Source organism: Chanodichthys erythropterus, chromosome 8, assembly GCF_024489055.1.
Source record: "Chanodichthys erythropterus isolate Z2021 chromosome 8, ASM2448905v1, whole genome shotgun sequence".
Lineage (NCBI taxonomy): Eukaryota > Metazoa > Chordata > Actinopteri > Cypriniformes > Xenocyprididae > Chanodichthys > Chanodichthys erythropterus.
In genome coordinates, this window is record NC_090228.1 from 27,226,704 (window position 1) to 27,234,994 (window position 8,291).

The 8,291-nt window shown below is 38.9% G+C and overlaps 1 pseudogene; it reads left to right on the plus strand.

Moving 5' to 3' along the window:
• The first annotated feature begins 3,847 nt into the window (after nucleotides 1-3,847).
• LOC137025103 (putative nuclease HARBI1) lies at nucleotides 3,848-5,589 on the plus strand (annotated as a pseudogene).
• Nucleotides 5,590-8,291: the final 2,702 nt, after the last annotated feature.

An 8,291-nucleotide genomic window follows, 5' to 3' on the forward strand; every position in this document is an offset into this window, starting at 1 on the left:
TTATTGAAAAAGGCTTCAGCAGCGGGGAAAAAGGGAGACCTTTCCCCATACGCAGTACGAGTGAAGTATCGAAAGGGAATCACAAATTTCACACTGCTTGTAGTATGAGAGAAATGTTTTTTAGACAATTGGAAAAATATGTTTTATAGACAATTAAAACTGTGTTCGCTGGACAAACAGGTTAATTCATTGTAATATCAATGCTGCTACATAATGTTAATTATTGTAACTGATATATGTATAATTGTAACAAATTATAATCAACTCATATTTCTGATCATTTCAGTCTAGTTTTAGTCGATGAAAAAGAAATACACTTCCATCTTGCTGCATAATGGTGAAATTGATAATCACAATTATTTCAACAAACATAAAAACAAATAACTACATTTTGCTTCAGTGTTTTGTTAACAATACTTTAGATATATTGTGACGTGTTTGTTCTCAAAAGAAACCTCAAGACTACAGTGGAGGTGTTTCAGGGAGTTCAGAAACAGTGACTCTGATATAGAGAAGAACTCCTGCTGGAGCGATCTTGTGCTTTGTAACTTTGCAGACTCTTTCCTCAGTGAAATTCAGCAGTGCTCCTTCTGCCGGGGCAATGACTGCCCAAAAAATAAAGGATGATAATGCAAAGTTATATTTATGTAGTGGAGGGTACTGATGACTGTGAGTATCTTCTTTCCTTGAGTTTTACCTTTTGGCATTAAATGATCATCTGCTGTCAGAAGAAGAGTTTTTACTCTTGTATGATGCCAATTAGTCTATAACAATAGATTTACCATGTAAACAATTGCTTTTTAATCTTGATGACATAGAGGAAGATGAATGCCTAAATGAATTTCGTGTCAGAAAACTTGGCTTACCAATCCTGGCAGACATTCTTACTATTCCCAATGAGATTGTCTGTGATCAGAGAAGTGTGCTGTGTGTACTTCTTAAGAGGTTGACATACCTTCCCGTTACAGTAATGAGATACAAATATTGGGTCACCAACAAGTCCCAATCCTGTGTATGGCCACAAACTCTGTGCTGGGTGATATATATTCTACACGTCAAGAGAAGATAATTGACAACATGCTGAACCCTGATGCATTGAGAACATTGGCTGACTGCATCCACCATATGGGAGCCCTTCTTGATAATAGCTTTGGATTCATAGATGGCACTGTACGACCCACTGCCAGACCAGGTGTAACACAGAGGATCCATTATCATGATCACAAACGCATTCACAGTCTGAAATACCAGACAGTTTCCATTCCTAATGGATTAATTACTCACCCGTACAACCCTGTAGGAAAGTCTGTATAATTTACATCATTTCCAAATTCTTTAGATCCATTAGTTCTTCAATAACAATCCCATTAGCATCATTCATTGTTCCTCACCACACTGTCATTTGTGTTAAAATCCCCACATAAAATAACTCTTTCTTCATTTAAACTCTCAATATTCTGTAAATCATTCTGTGAATTTGCCTCGTCTTAGGAGACTTGCAGAGTATTTTCTGTGCGGATATTGTGATTTTGAAGCTGTTCTGAGGATTTCTGAGAGGAGACTTTCATTGTAGAAGGAGATCAGAGGATAGTTTTGTTTTTGAAAGAGTTCATATTTCTGAGGACACTTTTTTATTGTACTTTTCTTATTTTAGAATGAGTTTGGTGTTTATTTAACATTTTATTTTTTTTATGAAGTATTTCTAAGGAGAGTTGTATTTTATTCCTTTTTGTATTGTATTTTGTATTGCTTTTATTGCAGTTTGGAGGAGGATGAATTTTTCATTTGTTTATTGGTATGTTATAGAATGAAGTTTTACAGTGATTGAAAAAAACTGTCTAAAGTTCAAATATGCATTTTATTTCTTGCCATGATTCTAGCTCAATTGCAATTCAAGACCCAATAGAAAGTTAAAAAAAAATTATTATTATTACTAAAACTTTACTATTATAATAACTAATGTCTGAAATATTCCAGATCCAGCAAAGCAGCTTTCACTCAAACGAATGGTCAGGAGGTTTGGAGACTCGGTTCTGATGACCGCGGTCAGGATCCGCCGCCAGACCCGACCCAGACACTGAGCCAAGAGCTTCCTGGATATTTAACACCTTTGCCTTCTGAATTGACTGTTTCTGTGTCCGCAGGTCAGGCTGACAAGAAGAGGAAGTGTCAGAGCGGCAGCCAGGAGATCCCAGATGATGGACGTCTGTCCACTTCATTCAAAAGACCTGCTAAACGCTCTCACAGAGGTCAGAACAGGCTTATATTAAAGAGCTTATATTAAAGAATGAATCAATTATTAAATCATTTGAAAATATTTCTTGTGATCGTATGTGTTGCAGAAGCTTATGCGAAGTTGCTGGGAAGAGGCTGGAGTGGTTTGAGCATCCCATTGCTACTGCATGATCCTGGAACGCCCAGTTCCCTGCCAAGATCTGTGAGGAGAACGGCTGTGTAGATGAAAGCTTGGCCAGGAAAGTGCTGGTGCAGCTGATCACCGCGCTGAAACACTGCGAGAGCCGAGGAGTCCTGCACCAGGACGTCAAGCCGGAGAACCTGCTGATTTCTACAGCTTCCCATGACATCCAGCTGCTGGACTTTGGTTGTGGAGACCTGCTAAAGGACTTGGCCTACACATCCCCATCTCCTACAGCTAGTACAGATAATCCACCAAATGATTTCTAGTTTCCTTTCATCTGTTTGCAGTCTCCAGTTCACAAAGGCAAACAACTGTTTTGACACCATTGATATTTCATCAATAACTGTGTGCATTAATACACAGTCACACTAGACTTGAGAAATTTGTACTAAATATTTGGGCTATTATTTTTTATAACATACCATAGATTTATAGAGAACATATAGTTATTTTTTTCTGTGCTAGTGAAGAGCCATGTATGGGTTTAACAGAGTTCCCATTAGCAGAATTTTTCAAAATTAGGTTTTTACACTTCTTACAGATGTAGTTAATTTGAACAAATGTACATTTGCATCCCAACTTAAACACTTTTAGCCTACTGTCCATTTCTATGAGACAAATCAAACACTTACTGTTGCCACTGTGGCAAATGACTGCTAAAATTGAGTAGTGATTTTCAGAGATTAAATTATAAATACATCTTTAAATGCATATTTTCAGAATATTTCAGGAATTGTTGATTAAAAATATTTTTGAGTATAACAAACAAGTAGCCCTCTAGAGATTATTTCATCCCTTGAGGCAGTCCTTGCTCACAAAAAAGACCCCTGACCTACATTAATATACACAAACAACTTAAATTTAATGGTTAAATGAAGGAATTTTGTAGTAAATATGTAGAAACCAGAACACAGCAAAAAATATTTAGGTGAAAATTAAACGAGAAAAAAAAGATAATTTGTATCATTAAAAATGTATAATTTCCGCATCGTTTCTATTCACGTTATATTCGGAAGTAATTAAAATACTGTTTTGGTAGTCAAAACCCACTTAATACATCAAAGTGTCAATGAAAAGTGCTCACAGACCCTTTCACGTGTAATGTATTGAATTAATCCTACCTGAAAGGAAAGATATAACAATACGATGTGATCATAAGCGGAGCGTCTCACTCTCTGGCGATATCAGCTCGTCTGTAGGCGTTTCTCAATGTCAAGGATACTTCCTTGGCAGGACTGGTCCTTCCAAGTCACTTCCTTCAGAGGCTAGGCAAGCTGTCTCTTTAGCATTCGGAGAACACGTAAATGGAACAGACTAGCAAGTGCATGTCATTGCGTCATTACGTCAGTGAAAAGGTCTGCTTTCGGCACTAAAAAATGGAAGTGCAAACGTTACTGGTTTGGTTGCTGTACAGTATTTTTTTCCAATATGGAAATGGAGATGGTGAGGCAGCATCGGCGTCAGGCTCGCAGGAGGAGAATTTTAATTTGTCGCCACCTCTGCCGTCAAAGAAGTGGGAGGGTAAGTAACGTTAACGCTCTTATAATTCGTTTAAAAATAATTACATCCATTATGTCATGGGTCAAATTGACCCGCACTGTTTAAACACACTTGAATCAATATGATTAAAAAGGAGTTTATTGATTTAAAACGATTATACTGCCTGAGTGAACAGAACTACGTCCATAGCAATGCTCTGTTTTTCATGGCAACGGTGTGTTATACTTGAGGTGGTCTGTTATCTAGAAATAACGGACCAGAATTCAACCAAGCCATGTAATAATATTTCATTTTTAAAACTATATATAATTTAAGAACTATTTGTTAAAGACTTGTCCTATCTCACAAACAAGATTTTTTTTTCTAAGCTTTTTTTTTTTTAGCAAAATGATCCCTTCAGTCTTTCTCTCCACATTTTGGACATAATGTATGTGTGTGCTTTCGCATATGTATTTATTGCATTGTTTTACTGTCTTGTCGAGATGAGCAGAGCTGGCATCTTTTCCATTGACGCTTTTATTTTGAGAAAATAAATTGACCCACAACATAATAGGAGTGTTAAGCTTATTGACTGGTAATATTCTAGCTGTTAAAACACATGCAATGGTAAAATATGTGACCAACAAAAAAAGCCTAGGCTAAATGAATTAAAAATTACAAGGTGAATCATCAGTAAATGGGAACAGCTTTAAATCCCCCCTCTGCAAATCAGTTGAGCTGATATGTTTAATAGTTTAACAAACATTAAATAAATGGCAAAACCGAAATTATACTTAAACCTTCCTCTCTTCTACATCTGTAGTTCTCAAACCTGTCCTGGGGACCCCCCACCACTGCACATTTTGCATGTCTCCCGCATCTAACACAGCCAATTCAATTCTTGCAGTCTCTACTAATTAGCTGATGAGTTGAATCAGGTGTGTTAGATGAGGGTGACATGCAAAATGTACAGTGGTGGGGGGTCCCCAGGACAGGTTTGAGAACCACTGTTCTACATGTTGTACAGGCTCGGCACTACTATGCCATCAATTCCACATTGCCTGTACTGCAGCGGTACTATGGAGGGGACGACACTCAGACAGACTTCAGGCTGGGCAGAGAGGCCATGCAGCAGCTGATGGTGGCCCTGAAGACTGACAGGCAGCACGGATGGGGCCCGACCCTGGAGACACTTGTGTTCCTGTTCTGGCTGGCAAACGGTTCAGCCTACAGAGTTGTCTCCAGGGTCTTTAGCATGCCTCTTCCCACAGTGCACAGAGTTGTCCACAAGATGGTGGATGAGGTGGTGGCTGTGCTACCCCAATTTGTGCACTTCCCTCGCACACAGGAGGAGCTCCAAGTGGTTGGGGATGGTTTTGCTCGCTTGGCTAATCACCAAGCATTTGGCAAGGCAGCAGGGGCAATAGATGGCTGCCACATAAGAATAAAATGTCCCAGCGGCCCTGATGGTCACGATTACAACAACAGAAAGCTCTTCCCTTCAGTGGTGCTCCAGGCAGTCTGTGACCATCTTTGTGTGTTACCCAGGAAGTGTGCATGATGCACGCATCCTCAAGAACAGCCCCATCTACACTAGGGGGACTTACCCTCCGCCTGGGTATTTGCTCCTAGCTGACGGTGGCTACCCATGTCTACAGAACCCCTGTGCCCAGTTGCATAAAGCACCTTAAGTGTAATTTTCCCTTAAGATCGCCCTTATGTTTCCCTTAAACTTAAGGGTGTTGCAGAAAATAACCGTTAAGTATTACTTAAGGGAAATTCTCAGGGTTTATGACGTTTCACCTAAAGAAACCCTTAAGTATGTATTTTTCACTTAAGTAATCCCTTAAAAAACCGTAAGTGTTGCATAAAGCCCCTTAACCGTCATTTCCCTAAGTATAACATAAGGTTAGGAAAACTTCACCTTAAGTGTTACACGGAGTGAGCAGGTTCAATCCAAGTCTTCTAACGAGACATGATCGACCGCTTTATATGATAATAAATTGTACTTTAGCGGTTTATTCACATAAACATTAATGAAATCACATATGTAGCACATATCTTATATGGTCAACAGAAGCGCAAACGTGCGTGCATCACAAACAAACCTCATTGGTTCTTGCGCGCACGTTTGAGCTTCCGACACAGCCGTAATCATATGGATGTCTTTCAATAAATGGACATAAATGATGAGAGAATATTAAAAATATCTTTATTTGTTATCCAAAGATGAAAAGTCTTATGGGTTTGGAACGACATGAGGGTGAGTGAATGACGGCAGAAATCTCAATTTTGAGTAAACTTTCAATTTCTCGTCTGGTCGTTTTCTTTCATATTTGGTTTTCTTTTTTGTTTTCCTTATCCATCTTATGTTGTTTTCTGTGAAAACTTACCACGATATGATTTAACAAATAACGTGTCCATGGCAACAGTAGAATTTTTTAACGGCAAAACCTGGGTTGCTGTCGTTAAACACTTAAACTTTTCACTTAGGTAAGGGAAACCGTTAAGAGATTATGTGCAACACCCTTAAGTCATTCCCTTAGTTAAAGGAAAAACTTAAGGTGCTTTATGCAACCGGGCACTGGCCCTTATCACACCATATAAGAGGCCAGTGAGAGGCATGGCAGAGCAAAGGTTCAACTACCATCATTCCAAAGGTCGCACAATCATTGAGCGTGCATTTGGAATGATGAAAACCCGCTTCAGGTGCATCTTTTTAGAAGCACTTGAAGTACATACACTGTTTGTCCCTAAGGTAATAAATCATTGCAATACTTCTGTAGTGGATTTCTTAATCAAATCATAGTATCTTACTCAAAATAACAGTTAATGCTTAACAACTTCTAAAGTCACACTATCTTCTGTGTTCATGTTTTTTCACATCTCAACAGTCTTGTATCCTTTTGGTCTGCCTTGTGCACAGGTGGTGACGGCGTGTGTAATTTTGCACAACATTTGTGTTGGTGTCGGGGATGTGCTGGAAGATGTTGTGGAGGAGGACAACCAGCCACCTGGGGAGCTTGATGGTGGGGAGAGCCAGAGTGGAGCTGCTTGGCGGGCTGCGCTGACCAACGAGGTGTCTGCACTCCACAAGGAACCTCTTGACCATGACTATTTTTGCCAGGTGAATAATTAAGTGTGGACTATGACCTGCTGTGCTTACATCCAAGTACATACAACACCACCATTGGTAAGCACCCATACAGTCAAGAAGGTAAAAGAAATATACTTAATGTACCAGTGATGTACTGTATTATGGTCTTATCTGACTATAAAAGTACATTAAGTATATTTTATTTACCTTCAGTGATACAATATTAAATATACTGCAAATATCGTAGAATCAATTATCATCTTACATGACAGATTGGATTACCACTGGACTAACCTAAACTTTCTTCTTCTGTCTGCAGCCTTGAAGCAACAACAGCACTGATTCATGTATATAGTTGTCAATATAGAAATTTTTAAATACATTTTTTTTTATGTAACAAAGATGAAATTAATGCTTTTTGTAGAGCTTGGAATATCGAATCACAAAATGTAAACAAGGGTGAAGATATTGGTCAAGACATTGTTTTGTTTTTCTATTGCGGTCTAAAGAACAAGGTTTTTAAAAAAAATGGATATACAGTTTATATGAAATAATTAAGGGGTAAAGACAAAACCAGTTCAATTTAATTGACTTTATTTTTCCACCAACCTCTCTAAAAGCAAAAAAAAAGCGGTTTGCCCTCTCTCTGGCCTCTGCTTCCCTTCTCTTATCTGCCTCCCTCTGGTATTTAATATCCTCCTTTAGAAGCTGTAGGATTGGATCCTCTCGCTCCCTTCTCCTCTGTGCCCTGCTCTCTCTTTGCTCCTGTCTCCTCCTCTTCATCCTCGCCTCTCCCTTCATCTACCTCTTGTGCAGTGCTTGGCCCTGGTTTTTCCTCTTGGATCGAGGCAATAAGGCAAGGGGGCGAGATTGCTGCAGACTGCCCTAATGCCTCGTCCATGAGGGCAAACCAGGGCCAATTTGCTGCGGTCGCCTTGCCATCCTCTGTCCCTTGACCTGAGGCAGGACACTTACATTCCTAAACAGTGAAGATAAAAAATGTGATGATGTACACTACCGTTCAAAAGTTTGGGGTCAGTACGATTTTAAATGCTTTTAAAAGAATTCTCTTCAGCTAACCATGGCTGCGCTTATTTGATTAAAAATACTACAAAAATCAGTTAAATATTATTCCAGTGTAAATCAGCTGTTTTCTATGTGAATATACAGTAAAGTGTAATTTATTCCTGTGATCAAAGCTGAATTTTCAGCATCACCAGCCTTCAGTGTCACATGATCCTTCACAGATCAGTATAATGTGAGGATTTGATGCTCAAGAAACATTATTATCAATGT